Source organism: Crocodylus siamensis, chromosome 10 (genome assembly GCF_052110815.1).
Source record: "Crocodylus siamensis isolate JL-2025a chromosome 10, ASM5211081v1, whole genome shotgun sequence".
NCBI lineage: Eukaryota > Metazoa > Chordata > Crocodylia > Crocodylidae > Crocodylus > Crocodylus siamensis.
The window spans coordinates 59,517,024-59,534,502 of NC_143404.1; the positions used below are offsets into that span (position 1 = coordinate 59,517,024).

Sequence of the window (17,479 nt, forward strand, 5' to 3'; positions counted from 1 at the left end):
ATTTGTATCAGTGTCCCTCACACTGAAAAATGGCAGCGGGGCGCTTTGAACTAAAGCTCGTTTAATGAGGCTTAGTTCAAAGCGCCCCACTGCCACTTTTCAGCACAGGGACGCTGATACACATGATGCAAGAGGCTGCTGGAGTGTGGTAATTTCTCTGCTCCCACAGACTCAATTGATCAAGTCTGTTCTGCCCCACTGGGTTTCCAGCACGTCAGAGCCAGCTCCTTGCATGCCTATAGGAGCCCATGGTGTTGGTATAAAGAAAAAGCTTATAGGCTGGGGAAAGCTTTGTCTCCTACAAATCTTAATTATTCCTATTGTACATTTGTTCAGTGTCATGGAGCTGCTTTTGTTTGGAAAGGGATCCTTTCACATTCATGGGAACCTTTCATACTTCCATGAACAATTGGTCAATTGTTGGCTGCTGGTGTAGTTTTCACCTTTCTTTGCAATATCCTTTGGAAGAAGGATCCTGGCCTCAAAGGGTGTGCCCAGACGAGTGCGCACATGTGTTTCCCTGGGGACAAATAGCAGCAGAACATAGTTGTGGCGCTGCTACTTGTCTCCAGGGAATGCCCATGCATGCACACTGTGGTGTGCGGCAGATTGCCCCAGGTGGGGTAGGGGAGGCTGGGGTCAGGTCTTAGGGGCCTCCTGGGGCTCCAGCAGCAGAGATCCGGCATGTGGAAGCTGGCCAGCAGCTGGAGTGTGGCTCCAGCTGGCCAGGCTTTTTTCGGGCAGCGCATGCTGCCACTAGGGCTGTGCGAAGCTTCGGTCCCTGATTCGATTCGGAGATTCGGCCTGATTTGGTGGCCGAATCTCTGAATTCAAATCAAATCAGAGGACCCTGTAATCTCTCCAAATCAAATTGGAACCTTCTGAATCAATTTGGAGAGATTTGGTGATTTGGACGTAGACACAGCTTTAAATGTTTTTTCTACATACCTCTAGGTAGCAGGAGCTCGTGAGTGCTGTGATGCTGGGGCACATAGAGTGTCCCACCAAAGTGCGGGGTGGAGGGTTCCCAGTGTGCTCAGCAGCAGACCCAGAAGTGGGCCAGAAGCACTTCCACCCACTTCTGGGTCCACTGGAGAGCGCACTGCCCCCATGCCCCCGGCTCGGCAACTGATGCCTCCTGGATCGGAGGTGGGGTGTGCTGCCCAGGGTCCACCCGCAGCTGACCACTGAGCAGGGGGGAAGGTGCGGGGCGCAGGGGGCCCCTGGCATGCTCTCCAGCAGACCCGGAAGTGGATTAGAAGTACTTCTGGTCCACTTCTGGGTTTACAGCCGAGCATGTGGAGGGCCCCCCCCCACACTCCTGTGGGACACCCCATGTGCCCCAGCATTGCAGCATTCACAATCCACGCCTGGTACCTTGAAGTATGTAAAAAAAACATTTAAAGCTTTATTTATGGCTAAATCCCTGATTCTCTGAACCGGCATTGAATCTTCAGCCAAATTAAATCAGGGACAGTGATCTGAATCAACTAATCGAATCACTGTCCCCAACTTAGGCTGAATCAGAATCCGAATCAAACAGGGCTCGCTTCACACACCCCTAGCTGCCACCACATGTGCCATCCTGCTTTCTTCAGCTGTGGGTTTTTTTAACACCAGGATCTCTGGTGTCAAATTAGCAGCATGGTGAATGCCTGCATGTGTAGTACATGTGGTTTCCGGTGCCACAGATGGGTCTGTGGCGTCACATACCACATGTGCGTGCTCATCTGGTGCGCTCAGACTCAATGTAATATAGCAAATGTAAAATTACTTGAGGTTATGGATTTTTGTCTTGATATGCAGAAATATGAAGTTTAGAAGTTATGTTCTGCTTGAAATCCGCAAAATCAATAGATTCCTAATTCTTTTTTTTATCTGCTAGCAAGCTAGTATTTAATTAATATGACTTAATTTATTCCATGTGGTTAATTCAAGAGGGCATGGTTGAAATGTTAATTTACAAGAAATACTCAAACCAAGGTTTGTCAGCGGCAATTAGTTAGTTAAATGGCAGCTTGTTTGATTTTTTCCAGCTATTGAAGAACAATACAAATTAAAAACACATGTGCAAACCAGAGAAAGATACAGCTGCCTGGGCCATTTTTACATTCCAAAATTCATATTCCTTTGACTTAAAATAAATTCTGAGCATACAAAACACAAATGGATCTGTCTCAGTAAGCCACTGTCATCACTCGAGTTTCCAACTTGTCTTTTTTTTGTCTTTTATCTCCCAACAGCATTTGACTCTTTCTGACTAATGGCTCTACTTATAACTTGTGTTTGTATCTTCAGTGTGATCATACTTCTTTCATTTTGGAATTCAATGGGTTTTAAAAGAAAAATTCATCTTTCAGAGTGATTCTCTGGTTATTCAGTATTTGAATTTGCTAGAACATCAAAAATGAGGTCTAAGACTATGCAAAGGCCTCCGAGCATGTGTGCTGAAGACTAGCTCTTTTCAGAGAGCATACAGCACAGCAGCTGCTACTTGATCATCTTAAACATGGCAAATCCCTATGTTAAACTCCCAGAACTGAACTGTTAAGTTTCTTGTTTACTTCAAGCTATTCTTCACTACTGAAATGCATGCATTTCTAAGCAGAAACCTGGTGTTTTAAATAAAATTATTCCACTAAGCCAGAAAAGCCAGGGGGGAGAAATTCACTGCTGTAAGGAAGAGCTTCTTTAAAGTAAGGGGACCAGAATCTGGAGGAGACTTCCCAAGGAGCTGGTGCAGTCCCCAACCTTGGAAGTCTTCAAGAGGAGACTGGGCAGATACCTTGCTGGGATCATTTGATCTCAGCAGTATTCCTGCCCAGAGCAGAGGGGTTGGACTTGATGATCTTTTAAGGTCCTTTCCAGCCCTTCATTTCAGTGATGATGATGATGATAAACTTTTAATGTAGGTTTTGCAGTAAGTACAGTAGTATCACCTATCACTTTACTACAGGAGCATTTTCATTCCCAAAAGCATAATTACAGTAGTGTTAGAACAGTGATTTTGTCCCCCCCACCCCCCAAGGTAGGGCCCCTTGAGATCCTTTGAGAAGCGAGTGCTGCAGACTGCCACAGCATTAGCACAATTAGGCGTGCAAACATGATTCACAAGATGAACCTAGTTTTCAAACATGAATCCGCTGTGTCAAAAGAATACATTTTGCCCTGGTGTGGTCTGACTTCTTAGCAGCAAAATTGCTCTAACTTGATCCCAGCTATACTATTTGTCTAACTTGATCTTAACTCTTGACCATGTACAGCTCTTGCTCTGAAGCTTTAGAGCAAGCAGTGCTCCCTACAGCCGAGGAGCTCTTTGTTGGGAAAACTTTATACAGGAAGAAGTGCGCACAAGCATCTTTATCTCCATCTGCAAGAGAAGATATTTACACCTGCACGAGGAATGTGGGGAGCTTTAATGACAGCACCGCCGCGTCTCGTGTATGAGCATCCCCGTGTTTGAAAACGGTTTCGAGCGAGCGCTAGTTCACGCGCCCCTGCTGCCACGACGGGTGGTGATACAAGAGGCTGCTGGAGGCTCGAGTCATCGCTTCGCAGCGGTGGAAGTCGCCGCACACACGGAATTGCAGCGGGCGGGAGCAGCCCCGCGCCACGCAGGCGCCCGAAAGCCACAGCCCGGCCGCTGGTGGACGGCTTCAAAGCCTCGCGGCTGCACGTGGCCCTTCCAGCAGGCTGCGGTGCATGCCGGGAGGCGTAGTCCCGCCCCCGCAGTGGAACAGAGGCATGCAGGCTCCGCGGGCACGCCGGGACTTGTAGTCCTGCGAGGGGGGCGGGGCCCGGAGCCGGTCCGCCGCGCGATTGGTTGCGCCCGGCCCAAGGGGTGGGGCGGCGGGCCGCGGCGGCTGTTCCGGTTGGCTGCCCGGTGCCCCCTGGCGCTGTGCCGTCACTTCCTCCCCGGCCGGAGCTGGCCCCGCTCATTCTCTTTAGTGTTTGCCCTGTGCCCGCCGCCTCCCTCCGCACCGCGAGCCGCCCCCCGGCCCCGGCCCTGGCCCCGGCCCCGGCCCATGGACTGAGCCGCCCGCCCGCCCGCCCGCAGCGCCGCCGGTCGGGAGCCGCAGCCCAGGTCGCAGGTGAGCGGGGGGCGGCTCCGGGCCTAGCGGGGCTGCGGCGGCGGCTGCCCCGGGCCCGGCGGGCGGGCGGGGCCGCGCGTTGTCGGCGGGACTCGCCCGGGGGCGGGGGGCGCGCCGGCCCCGGGCTCCTCCTGCGGTCCCCGGGGGCCCTCGGCTCCTCGCCGCCCAACGCGTCGGGAGGCCGGGGAGCAACAGGTCCCGCCGAGCGCTCGGCGCTCCTCTCCCCGCCGAGCCTCGGGCCTGGGCGGAGGGGCTCTGCCTGGCCCAGGGGCCTCTGCTCCCCGTGTGTTTCCGAGGGGCCTTCGTGGAGAGACACCGGCTTCGGTGGCTGCCGAGCCGGGTTGATGCATGTGCGTTGGATGCGCCGTTCGCCCTGGGGCCCTTGGGTGCGGAGGGACTGCACGGCCCCCTCCCCTGCCCCATGGTTTTCTACTTTCTCCTCTGCTTCCTCCCCTCCCCCCCCCCCATCTGTGCGTGGGGTTTCACAAGGGTGGTAGGAGTGTTACAACAGCCGCCCCCCTGTCAGGAGGCTTTCTGGACGTGCGTCGCGCTGGCTTGGGTGTCTTTACCTCAGTAATTATCCCTCAAAGCTGAGCTACTGTCAGACTGACCGGTATCTGCACCGCGGCCGTACAGTCACCGTGGGGTCGGGGCGCAGTCGAACAACTGTGTGGGACGTTGCTGATCTTACGGAGGAACAAAAATTCCAGCCTTCAGAGATCTCGGTTTGTAAAGCCCCATTTTCGCTGGTAAATCGAGCAGCCGTGACAATGGTTTGTCTGTCTTGAACAAATGATTCTAAAAAAAGAGTTCGTTTGGCCCTTAACTGCACTTTCGGTAGTTGCCTTGACAACTTTCCTTTAGATGTGTCAGTGTTAGTATTTATGTTGATTATTGTGGTGGATGAGGCCGGGAGAGAAGACATATGATTTATTTCTATGTTAATTGAAATTGTTAGCCTTGAGTGTATTATCAAACTGTAGTGTGGTTTAGCAAAGTAAACTATATTTCATTTAAAATACATCATGATGTCAACTACCAGAGTTTTACTGTAGCCTTTTAAGTGTTTATCTCAGTCCTTGGCCTTAATTGTGTTGTCTTTATTGGGTTTCGTACTTGTATTGCGTGCTTCCAACACCTGATATCCTCATCCGCCAGGTCTCTCTTCTTCAGATGCCTTCTTAAAAGCTACTTAGAATTTTTGTCAGCTGCCTTTTTTTATCATTAATCCTTTGCACCTTCTTTCATGGGTTGTTCTGTGGTTTTGTCTTATTCAGAATGTGCCCTGCAGAGTTCACTTCTTATCTGCATTCATAAAGCATCATGTCAGTTATCAGCTACCTATATTTTGAGCCTCTCTCATAAATACTAGCTTAGAGATGTTCCTTGACTAATCGAGGTCTTGTCAGAGACACCTGTTTCTTTTTTAAAAGTTTGTCTAAGGATGAAACCTTGTTCCACTGAAATGTTTTTGCTTTTTTGTAACTCATTTTGGTCTGTAGCAAATATGTGATTATTCTGCTTTAACATTATAGAAGTTAAACTAGATACTAATGTCAGCGCGGATTTGTACTGTGGTGGTTTATTGGATATATTGGGAAATGAGCTCTCTCTGCAAAAATCATTATTTAATTTTGGAAGAACAATTCCATATTTCCATAAACATTTGGGAGGCTCAGGAATGAAGGGCAACAAGCATAACTATTAGTCCTTATATTATTTAAATGTCTGTTAAAACCATGTTTCTAATCTGTATCTTCTTTTTCTGCTTAACTGCCTGATGTTCCTCAGCCTGAAGAAAGGGGACCTGGATACTTGTCAAATTCACTGCAGCTAGAAAGTTACAAGGCTCGTGTGTTTTCCAAATAGCAGTGGGAAAGGGAAAACTTTTGAGCGGACAACATGCTGGGATGATTGACTGGGGTGAAAGAGTCCACAAGTGGACCTGAAGTAAGGGATACAGCAAGTTGGAGGCAGAGCAAAGGGTAGAATTGTAGGATCCTCTTTTGCAGTCAGGATGCTTTTTAGGAGACAATGGGGGGAGTTTCATATTAGCTCTGGTTTGTAAGAAATACATTGGAGAAAATAATAGGTAGTCACCAGCAATCAAGTTAGAAATGGGCAATAATGACAAATGGTCATTGGATAAATTCCCAAACGTAGCGTACTGCTGCATCTTGTGTATGTTTGATATATTGTCCCTGACAGACTCAAATATGATTTCTTTATGCATTGATAAGCATTGAATGTTTTTTTCATGCCATTAAGATATTCAGTTAATGAGAGATGGAAGCCCCAAATAGATTCAGAAACGGCATTTTGGCATGAATTCCCACACCCTTTGTTTTGCAGGAGCTTACAGTATTGTAGCTGGGTTTCAGGTCCTGTAAAACTGCAGAAGTCCCTGCTGTGCCTTAGACATCTTGTAGGATGTCATGCAGGTCACTTAATGCTAGCTCCACAAAGGCACTTGGGCCTGATGGTGATGCTCGTATATCATCAGTAACTTTTCGGTGCTCGGCCATAACAATGGAGGCCGCAGCTGTAAGTTAGGTTCCTAAGTTTATATTGGGGGATGTGAGGCAGTCAGGTACGATTCACAACAGCCAGCATGAAGACACCTCAAGCTAACCAGTAGAAGTTGCTAAAGAGGCAGGTGTATCTGCAATCCCACTTTTTTCTTGAACCCAGTAGCTCTTAATTCAGTATGCAGGTGAGATTGAGGTTCACATATATAACTCCTGGGAAGGGTTTTGACATGCAAGTCATCCCACTTTGAGGCTGGAAGCATGGCTGACACTTCTTATAAGAGACCTGGTGATAGGACCTCTTTATATAATAGTCTGATGCTTACAGCCTTTGGCCAGGGAGTGGGAAACCTGGGTTTAGTGCCCTTCTCACCCTTGGAAGTACAAGACATGGATTTAAATCACTTCAAGGAGAGCATCTTAACTGCTAGGCTGTGATGGGGATACTTCTTACCCTTTCTGTTGAAGCTCAGTTCTGTGCAGCAGAGAGATCAAGAATAAGCATGGCTCTGCCCCAGGTATCAGCCAGGAGATGGGAGTCCTGGGTTCTGATCCGTGCTCCTAGGACTAATCATGTATCATAGTCATTGAATGAAAGTGGCCGTGGCTGCTGTGTTGAGCCACGCTTAATACAGACTGAGAATACTGAGTTCACCACAATTCAGTAGGCACACTGAGACCCTTCTGGGAACTAAGATACAGGGGCAGCTTGGTTGTGGATCCAGATGAAGCCTGAATAATTGTCTAGGTGCTTAGAGAACTTTATTAGTGAAACTTAGACACCTATTGCTTTTCACACCCCTGGGTAGTGGTTTTGTGGTGGTTTTTCTAGACTTAGTCCATTTGCCAGCATCCTTTTGTGGATCTCGCTCGGATCTGTGCTTGCAAAATGGGGATGGTAGCACTCCTTACAGGAGCATGGTGAGGTTAAATACAGGAGGGAATGTGTGGCACTCGGTCTGGAAATGTTGTCCCAATAAATACCGAAGGTAAATCGGTTTGAATAAATCTCTTATGTTCCGTTCTGCTTACTGAATTAACAAACTGTGGTCTAAGCACTCCTGTTTTCTTCTGTATACCCCAGTCAAGAGTTTGTTGCTAATGGGAAGAAAGTAGTTTGTCCCCGTGTAACTTGTACTTCCAATAATTCAGACTTAAGCATAGTGACACAAAATAGGCTGCCTTACTATGCCTCATTAATTAGTTACTATTTTTTACTCCCTTACTTAGTGTTTCTAGATGAAATTTGGTAACCTTTTCAAAGAAAGGTCACACCCATTCAGACATTGGTTCCTAGAAACATGCCAGCTTGAACTAACATTCTCGTAAATGCATGTCCTTTTAAATTATTATCTCATTTTTATAACTAATGTGGTCAAGGGAATCACATTCTTTAAGCTCGAACTGGGGACTTAGAATTGTATTATCAACACATCGTTGATTTTTCTGGCAGTCTTTTAAAGGCAAGATTTAAGAAAACAGAATACGTTTGTAGAACTTCATCAGGTTTTCTAAGAATCTTTTTTTGGTTTTATCAGATGGAAAAAGGTATATGATTTAATTAGATGTCTTATCTCAAACTTGCTTTGGAAATGATTCCTCAGCCTTCTGATTGGACACGCAGGATTTAAAGTGTACAAGTGACAGATGTTGATAATATAACAGCTTATCATTTGAAGATTGCTTTTAGTTTTTAAAAATGTCTTTAGGCAATGTATTTGTAAAATATTTTTATATAATGAAATTGTAATGTTAAGATGCTGTATTTTATGTAGAAAGGTGTTTTTTCTGATATTTATAATTCTTTCTATAAAATCTCATAAGTGTTGAATAAATTAGTTTTGGTTCCTCTAAAAGGTACCTAAATAATAGGAATTTCAACATGTCTTGTACAGTTTTCATTGTGCAGATTGTCGTTTGTCAGTTGATTTATTTGGCCAGTGACTGTTTTAAAAAATATACCAGTACGTGGTGAGCATTCTTGAATTGCCTTATCAATGCCCATGGGGAGGTCACTTTATGAATGAGGAAGGAGTCTAAAAGGAGAAGTTCAAGCATTTAAAAATATTGTGCTACCGACAGTATTAAAATTGTTTAGCAACCTGTTTTGGAGGCTGTGCTATTGACAAAGTGTGTGCTTCTTTCTTTGCTAGACTATCCGGGGGGGGGGGGGGGGAGAGGGAGAGCATCTTAAGCTTTGGCTCTACCACAATTTTTGCATTGGAAACTGTAACACTAGTCTGGGACTTAATGTATCTAGAACTGATGTGTCAAGAGAGTGTCATAGTACCAAGGGGACTGCATTTAAGGTGCAGTATCCTATGAATTATCCAGTCTTAGTAATAAACTTATTTTATCCAAAAATCACACAGCTTCCATGTATCCAACTTCTTGATAGCATGTGTAAAATGGTAATATATAACATAATTAAGGAGCCTGTCCTGTTGCACGTCAGGGCCAGAAATTCTTCAGTGGATCTGTGACTATGTATTAAGGATCAGTATATCTTTGCCAAACACAGGTCCTGGGATTTTTTAAATGGAGGAAACTTGGCCTTTAGTTTCAGTGCTTTATTTGTAGATGTCACTCCAGTATCTGAATATTCGCTTGAAATATTAAGCACCACTTGTGTGTTGGGTTGAACTTTAACTATATCCATAATATGTATGTGCATACATATGCATATGTGTGAATATATATGGGATACTGAGGCAGAAATGAGCAAAAAGACTTGGCAGAATTTGCAGAAATAGCTTGCAGTGGAACCAGTAATAGAACCCAGATCTTCCTGATTTACTAGACCTATTCTTTAGCCAAAAGACTATCATTTGCTGATAAAATAGTAGATAGCACCAGAGCCAGGAAAAAAGTCTCAAGAACTGGCAACACTGGATGATCTTTGTGTAATATCTGCAGTCAGAATACAACAGATTGTGTGAAATTTGTCTAAATGAAAACTAGATGTTAGATTTCATTCATATAGAAAGCATTTATTTGTTAAAAGCTGTTTAGGTTATTTCTTACCACCTCTCTGAATGAGAAGTCATAACCCAGTTTGAATACTGAAACTGTTGTCAAAGGTTAATGGAGGTAACAATGTGGCAAGAGTTTGCTTATAGGTGTCAAGTAACTTGCAAAAGCAAGTATAGGCTTCCTCAAAAGCAGTTTACACGTGGGCTCCATTTTTGTCCCTTTTCTCCTACTGCACGATGTCCTGCATCTCACAAGGACTTGTTCAGAAATATTAAGGAACTTGATCATGGTACTGAAGCAGCTTTCATAAAAATCCTGCAGTATACTCTTAGAGTCATTCTCTAAAGCTGGCAGCTTTGTACGCACCTTTCTTATTTTAATGTCTGGAGAGATGCTTGGTGTTTAAAAACTGTTGGACGTTTCTTTGCTTTACTGCATTATATTGCTACTGGTTTGGATGGTGATTCTGTTCTGTTTCTTATCTGTTCTTAGTACTCTGGCATTAATTCTTGTGATTGTCAATCACAAGAAGCACTTGTTATTAAGCATCCCTTAAACTAAAGCAAAGTGAAAAGTGGGATTGGTGGAGTCCACAATCTGAACCCCTGCCCCCAGATTTAGGAAGTCACTTGGGGTTGGAAGAAAAAAGTAATGTGTGGACAACTGCCCAATCAAGTTGAAGTTCTTGGTTAAAAATTATACTTGCTTGCTAACTTTCTCAGTGAGGGTGTAATACATATTCTTGTCTGAGAGTAGAAGCTTTACAGGAATTAGGCTCCCTATTCTCTAAGGTCCCTTTGAATATGACAGCATCTGGGCTTGTTTTACAATGCATATATTGAATGGATCTTACAAAGCAGATGATGGAAAGAAGCTTAAAATGCGTGGTTTTCAGAAGATTGCAGTTACACAATTCCTAAGGAATTGTTTCACAGCTATACTGTGGAATATTTTAGCCTAGCTCTCATCAGAAGTTTCTCCGTTGCTCCCGATAATGCTTTTTTGCAATGAGAAGTTCATGATAAAACTTAAGATACTTTGGTAGCTTCAGAAAGCAAATTGCTAATGCTGCGTTTTTCTTTTAGGCATTCTCCAACATAAATACCCTACTCAGCTAAAACCAAAACTTCACTGTTCCTGGATCACCTAAAGGTACAGGAAGCTTACTTTAAATATAGGATTCAGTAACTTTTATCTCTGTTAGTATATTGCCTTTTCTTTGTGTAAATTAAGCAGGCTTTGAACTGATAACATTGTTATGCAGTGGAAAGAGATGTTTTGTCTAACCCCCCCACCGTTTTTATTTGCAACATCTCTGGTAATTCTGACACTGAAGAAATTTAGCGGAATTTCTTATTTCAAAAAACTTTTGCCCACAGTGTTTTCTTGAGGGGAAGATTGGGTAATTTTTGGGTGAGTGAAGTTGGGTCCTACACTCAACTGTGATTAATTTCCTGTTTGTCTGCGTGTAATGTGGTAACTAGCTTTTCAAGGAATATTCTAGGAAAATTGGGAAGACTTGAAGGAGGGAAACTTAACTTCATACATCCTACCCCATTTTAGGCAGGTCTGTCACTGGCTTCAGGTCCAAGAACTGGTCGATGCTGCCGTGTTAACCACATCCCCTTTCCCTGTTTTAATAAGTGCTAAAATACAGCCTCTAGTTAAGCAGTTGCTTTAAGGGGAGCGCCAGTCACCAGAACTTAATGAGCACATGTGCAGATCAGTTACATTCATTTAAGATATTTAGGTGGCTAAATTTCACTAGCAGAATGCCCCTGTTGTTGGAGGTGGTCAAACATGACTGAAAGTAGGCTTTACAGACTCTATATTTTATGTGAAAGTTCTTTGTAGGCCATTCCTGTGGTCCACACTTTAAACTGTACTGTTAGCAGTCCAAAATTATCAGAAACAAGTACTGTATTTACTAGAATCTACAAAGAGGTTCCCCCTGCAAGTAATGGTCAAGGAGTAGGGAGAGCCCCTAGTCGTAGATTCAGATACGAAGTAGTGGGCTGGGGGATCAGGGCCAGAGCGACAGCTACTGCTTTGCCTCCGGCCCGCAGGCCACTCTGCCGCTTCCCCTGTCTACCCTTGCTCAGCTCTGGCCCACTCCAACCTCGGCCACAGAGGGAGCCTCAGCCTGGCCCGTGGCAGCTCTTGCTGGGCCCCTAAGCTTGGACTGCAGCTGTTATGTTACTCGGCCAGTCAGGCTAGGGCTCGAGTAAACATGCTTCATACCCCAGAGTGGAGCAGGGCCAGAGCTTGATGGAGCCAAGGTAAGGGCGAGGGAGAGGCAGAGGCTGCATTGGGGGTGGGGGGGGAAAGGTGGCAATGTGAAGGGGTTGCAGGGGAGCAGAGGCAGTGTGAGGGGAACAGGCAGCACAGGGCAAGGTGTGCCAGAGCAACGGTCAAGCTGCTTGACCCTTCTCCCACCATATGCCCCCCGCTACAGCTGTGTGTGTGTGTGGGGGGGGGGTGCATTGAAGACAACTCTCCCATAATTAGATTCTGTACATGGAAAATTATAACTAATTTATCCATTTAGTGTGGAATCTAATTATTGTGGGGTCATCTTAAATTCAGAGTCATTCTGGATTTGGGCAAATAGAATAATTGGAAACATTAAAAATGGAACCAACAAGGCTACCCCAGCATACAAAATCTGTCATCCATTCATCCTTTGCAGTAAGGATGAATTTTTAGATTCTTATGGCATTGAATATAACTATTTGTTTTAAAACAGTTTTGTATTAGTTGCGTGCGTGCTTCCTGCAAGTTAGCTTTAGATTTTAATATAAATGGGCCTAGCTTGAGGTGAGGGTAAGGGCCAAACATGGTGACAAAAATGTAGCAAGGCACAAACAAATATCTTTGTACAAACATTTGATTCATTGATAGAGGCCCAGGTAAAAGGATACATTCACTGGAAAAAGTTTCATTTGCAACAGATTTCTCTTGGTTTGTGGAAAGGGGAATGCAAATAAAAATTTACCTTTGTAGATTCTTTAAATTCTCCCTTCTTGGTAGATGTTTCTGCCACTGAGACTAGGAACAAACAGTACATTTGTCCATGGGCACATTGTGTCTTCATTTGCCTGGGTACAGAAATATCCTGGCATTGGTGCGTACACGCATTGCCATTTTAATCGGGGCTTAGTGCACTGTTGCTCTTGTGCCATTGCACTCCTAGAATAACCATTCAAATGCCATTTATGATGTCCCAGGATAAGCTGTTGGTACCTATTATCCTCAAAAGAGTAAATCTTCCAGATTTATCCTGGGACATTGGGCATGGATTTCTGAACCACTGAACTTTGTCCCAGGAAAAAATGGTTTATTTGGGGACAAAGGTGATGTTTTTTTGTAGCCAATGATGGAAAGAAGCTTTTGGATGGTCTTGCTTTGTTAATTTTTCGGGCTGGCCATCTTGCTCTTGTAGATTCAAAGCCATTTACATGGGAAGGGCATGTGAAATTATCTTCACTTTTCAGATGTGGAAACTGAGGCAGAGAAGTGTGCTGAACAGTTCTGTTTTGTTTAACGATTGTTAGTTGGTTTCTTATGCAGCTGGAAATCTCATTTCATTGTTCCAGAGGGCAGAATGAAGGCTGAGCTGTTTCCAGTTCCTTGAATTAAGCTGGGCAGGGTGGGGGGAAAAATTGTTCTGAACAGAGAAGCAAACTTTTTTACTAGCTGTTGCCTAAAACCTTACTAGACTGCTTACTGAACATGACAGTGTGTCCAGGGCCTTGCCTATAACTCCTTAGGCTTCGAAGAAATGAGTTATGGCCTATGAATACGTGTGCAGTTTTTGTTTTGTTTTTTTTGGTCTGTTTGTGGAATGTGAACAGCTGAAGTCTATTCACAGTTGGATCCGTGTCTAACACCTTATTGTTTCAAGCACTTGGATGTGAGCTGGAGTCTCCACAGAATTTGTAGATAATGGCTGAATTGTCTGTCTTGAGCATTATTCCAACTAGAGGTGTTTGAAAGGAAGCCTTTTCAGGCTATAACTCCTGATGGAGACTGATCTGCGTAGAACAGTTTCAACTGTGCATACATGTGGAGCTCTATCATCTAGTTTTCCACAGTAAATATAGACAGTGAGCTAATAATATCCTGCTCAGAGACTTGCTCCCATGCAAAATAAAATGCTAGGGCAGTTTTGGAAGAGCTATGAATTTGGTCTGATCAGAGTGCCATGCCTTGTGGGCAAAAGGGGAAGAAGTCAGTAAGTAATGTAAGGAGATTTTGAAGCATTTATTACAAATGCTGTATGCTAAATCAAAATATAAAGAGCCCTCATGGTTGACATCTAAAGAAAACATAGGCTTATTCTCTATGGTATACGCTGGTGTCCTTGGGAGGGTGTTGCTGCGAGTGATTGTCACAGACTGAAAAGTAGACCCCGTGCTAGAGAGGTACAGGAAGATCTATTGGAATCGGCGCGCGCACAATTCTGCAGCCTTCCTCTTGCCTCCGTCTATTCGAGGAGATACAGCACCCTTGGCAGGACAGTGATTTAAAAGGAGTAGCATGGGCGCTAAGGTGCACGGTTGACAGCCCAGGGGTTGCAAGTTCAAGGCCACAGCAAAAGCATTTGTAGTGCAGCCCTATCAGATGCCAGTGAATCTGCAGATTCTGCTAAATACCTTATCACAAGGACATGGGAAAGGAAAGGAAGTGATTTAAAATATTCTAAATTATTTGGAAAGGAGTGGGTTCATGTGACTGTTTTCCCCGGAGTCCTGTAGCAAATCACCTTAAAAAAATTTGTCAAGAATAAGGAGATGTCTGGGTGACACTGAAAGCATGGTGGGAAGTTTGCTTTTAATGAGAAACCTAAAAATGTTATCTTGCATTTCTGCAAAACGGCCAACTCTGAGATCCTGGCTTTTGACCGAAGTGTAAATTGTTCACTTGTAAGTTGATTTCCTTTCCCCTCTAATTTCTAATAAAACAAGCCTTACACCATTTAAAATTTTATTGCTGTCCATAAGCATTCACCAAAATGAGTTGCATATATAGATATGCAGAATGTCTATATTGCTGACCTGTTCTAACACCTGTTACAAAAATAACAGTAAATTTTAATCTTTTGGTGTAAGTGAAAGCCGACTGCAACTTTTCTGAGAAGATTTGCAGTCTGCAAAGGTGTGTTTTGTGCTATGTTTCTACATGTTGGGGGTTTAAGAGGTGCAGTCATTTTAATAAGTTAATATGAACTTGCCTCTTGTATAGTTAAAATTATCCAGAATATAGTTTTATGGTCAGTTTAAATAAAGACCATGATAGCCACTAAAATGGAATTTAGATATTTAGCCTTTAGTATGTGTTGTCCTGCAGGTTATGGTGTGAAGTTAAGCTTTTTTTTGAAGAACTACTTATCTTCTCTGAGAGTAGATTAGTTTTAACTTTAATGAAATTTAGGTAGGTAAAGTTATACAGATTAAAAAGTATGCTTGTTAGTAAATCTAAGTGCTGACTTGAAAATTTGTGAAAGCTTTAATAGGCGTCATGCAGCTTTAGAAATAGGCTTAATAATTCAAACACTCTTCATCCTTCAGTGAACAAAATGGACAAAGTAGAGTACAATGAGAGTAATCATGGAAGTATGCTCTTGATAAAACAGGGGGATTCCTTTGGTGATTTCCTAATTAGATTAAATATTGCACTTCGTTACAATTTATACACTAACAATACTTGTTACTAGGATAATGAAAGCCAGAAAGCCTTTGGAACCACCAGCATTTCAGACGGCTAATCTGAAACCACGCGGTAAATTTGCAGTATAGGAACCAGAAGTGCTTGCTTACATTTTAAAGATGGCTAAATACCTGCTAAAAGATTCTGCCTTATGCTTGAGGACCATTTGGAGACTCCAGTTAGAAGTACATGTTATGATCCACTTATATACATAGTACACCTATATATAGATAGATATATCTTTATATAGGTGTATACAAATGGATCATAACATCTACTTCTAACTGGAGTTTCTAGTGGAATTTCTTATAGGAAGTGTATTTTTTCTTGTTCATGTTCTAGCTTGTTTTAAAGTGCAAATTAAGACACGTGAGAGATACCAGCTATCAGATTTCCTCTTCCCTCTTAACTGCAGTATAGAGGCAGTGACTGACTGAAAAAGAGTGCATTGCTTCAAACATGAAGGACATGAGTAGCGTTTTCTGTAAAGGGTCATCCACTGTAAAGTTGCTTTCTACGGTGGTCTGAACAATCCTGAGTCTGATCCACAAGCTATTAGGGTTTGTTTATTATTTTTGTTTTCTCTTAAAAATGTGGATTAAAAAACACCTATAAATTATTTTGCTTAAAGTGACATGGCCTTGGTTGAGATGGACTGATTGGCATGGGGAGGAGTCAATTTAGTGCTGTATGATTTGTTACTCTTTGAGCTGTAAGATCTTATGCTCTTTGCTCGGCCAATAATTTTTTTCACTATATCCAAGACTATTCAGCACTTCTGGTGCCACATTGTTTTTAATTAGATGTAAGAGTTAAATACCTTTACTCTGGAGCCACCTTCTAAATTCACTCTATCGTGGCCTCCAAGTCTTCTGGGTTTTTTTTTTTTTCTTTTTTAACAAAATATTTTCATGAAAAGCTGACTCGCTAGACAAGAGGGTAAGAAATGTGAAACTTCTGTAAATTTTGATAAGCAACTGTAGATGTTCTGTGACACTTCAAACTAATCTGCATGCAGGAATAAACTAGTTTTCTTTGATACATTTATTTTTTCTGTTGCATATTGTAAAGCACTTAAAATGAATCAGTCACTGCATTTTAGGTATTTTGAGCTGTGGGGCTGAATTATCATGCTGGAAATGTTCAGAATATAATTAAGACAGTATGCGCATTATTGATCCAGGGTTTAAACACGTGCTACTTGTACAGTGTGTAAAAGTCCTTGTTATATTTGCTAATATTTTTATATTTGACACAATGAAAAGGGAAACCTTCACCTCCTTCATTATGTCATATTGTGAGCTACTGTAAAGCAGAGTGAAAACACCCAAACTGTTGAACACAAACAGCCTTGTACAAAGTCTCCAAAGACAGGTAGAGAATGCCTGTTAGAGGGAGTAGAGGTATTTCCAGTAACGGTTGCGCTATAATCCCTGTGCAGTTCCTTTTCAAACAGATATGAAAAACGATAAAATCAGTTCAGTCAGGTGAGGATGAATAGCTCCCATTTCTAGAGGAAGGGCCTTCTTTCTCTGTAATTTAGATGATAAAAATGTTTAACTATAGTCATGAGCCAAATAAGAATATTGTCTGTGTGATTAGGATGTGTAACAAGTGCATGGGAACGAACCAAAATCTTAAAACTGAATCATTAGAAGAATTCTTTTCTTCTTTACAAAGTAATTTTTACTGTAGGGGAGTTATTAAAATTCTTATTCTTAAATAAGATGGTAGCCCAGTTATCTAAACTTAATTCATTCATAATCAGTTGTAGATCTCAAGAAACAATGACTGCCTTGGGTGAGAGCATGGAACCAGAATTAAGAGTATTTAAAGGGGACTTAATGGAGATGCATCAAAAAGTTTACAAATATGAAGAGAAGGATCAAAATCAGTGAGTTTAGTAGATTAGAACCCCCCCAACAGAGATCCATTTACCTGAAATTCCTTCAGATACAGATATTGTATGACTTTCTGGATGTGTCGGTGTAATGAAACAGGAAAGTTTTGAGTTATTTTGCAACGTTACATTTGCCTTCTGCAGCCTCTTTTTCCTCAATCCCTTTTTTCAAAAGCACTAATGCAAATAGCCTTATGTCTGGATATTTTTGAATACAATTTCCTGCTACAGGTCTTCCTCAGTACTAGTTAAAGGGGAAAAAAAGATCACTTTGCCCT

The 17,479-nt window shown here is 42.9% G+C and overlaps 1 protein-coding gene across 6 annotated transcripts in view; it reads left to right on the plus strand.

Moving 5' to 3' along the window:
- The first annotated feature begins 3,917 nt into the window (after positions 1 to 3,917).
- Positions 3,918 to 17,479, plus strand: part of STAU1 (staufen double-stranded RNA binding protein 1) — a 42,886-nt gene continuing 29,324 nt past the window's right edge. For 4 of the 6 annotated variants that reach the window (XM_090064300.1, XM_090064302.1, XM_090064303.1 and 1 more), the window contains exons 1-2: positions 3,919 to 4,091; positions 10,678 to 10,744. The gene's annotated coding sequence lies outside the window, so the exon portion shown is untranslated. Of the gene's footprint in view, positions 4,092 to 10,677; positions 10,745 to 17,479 lie in introns of all 6 variants that reach the window. The other 2 variants (XM_090064305.1, XM_090064301.1) reach the window with 2 other exon arrangements.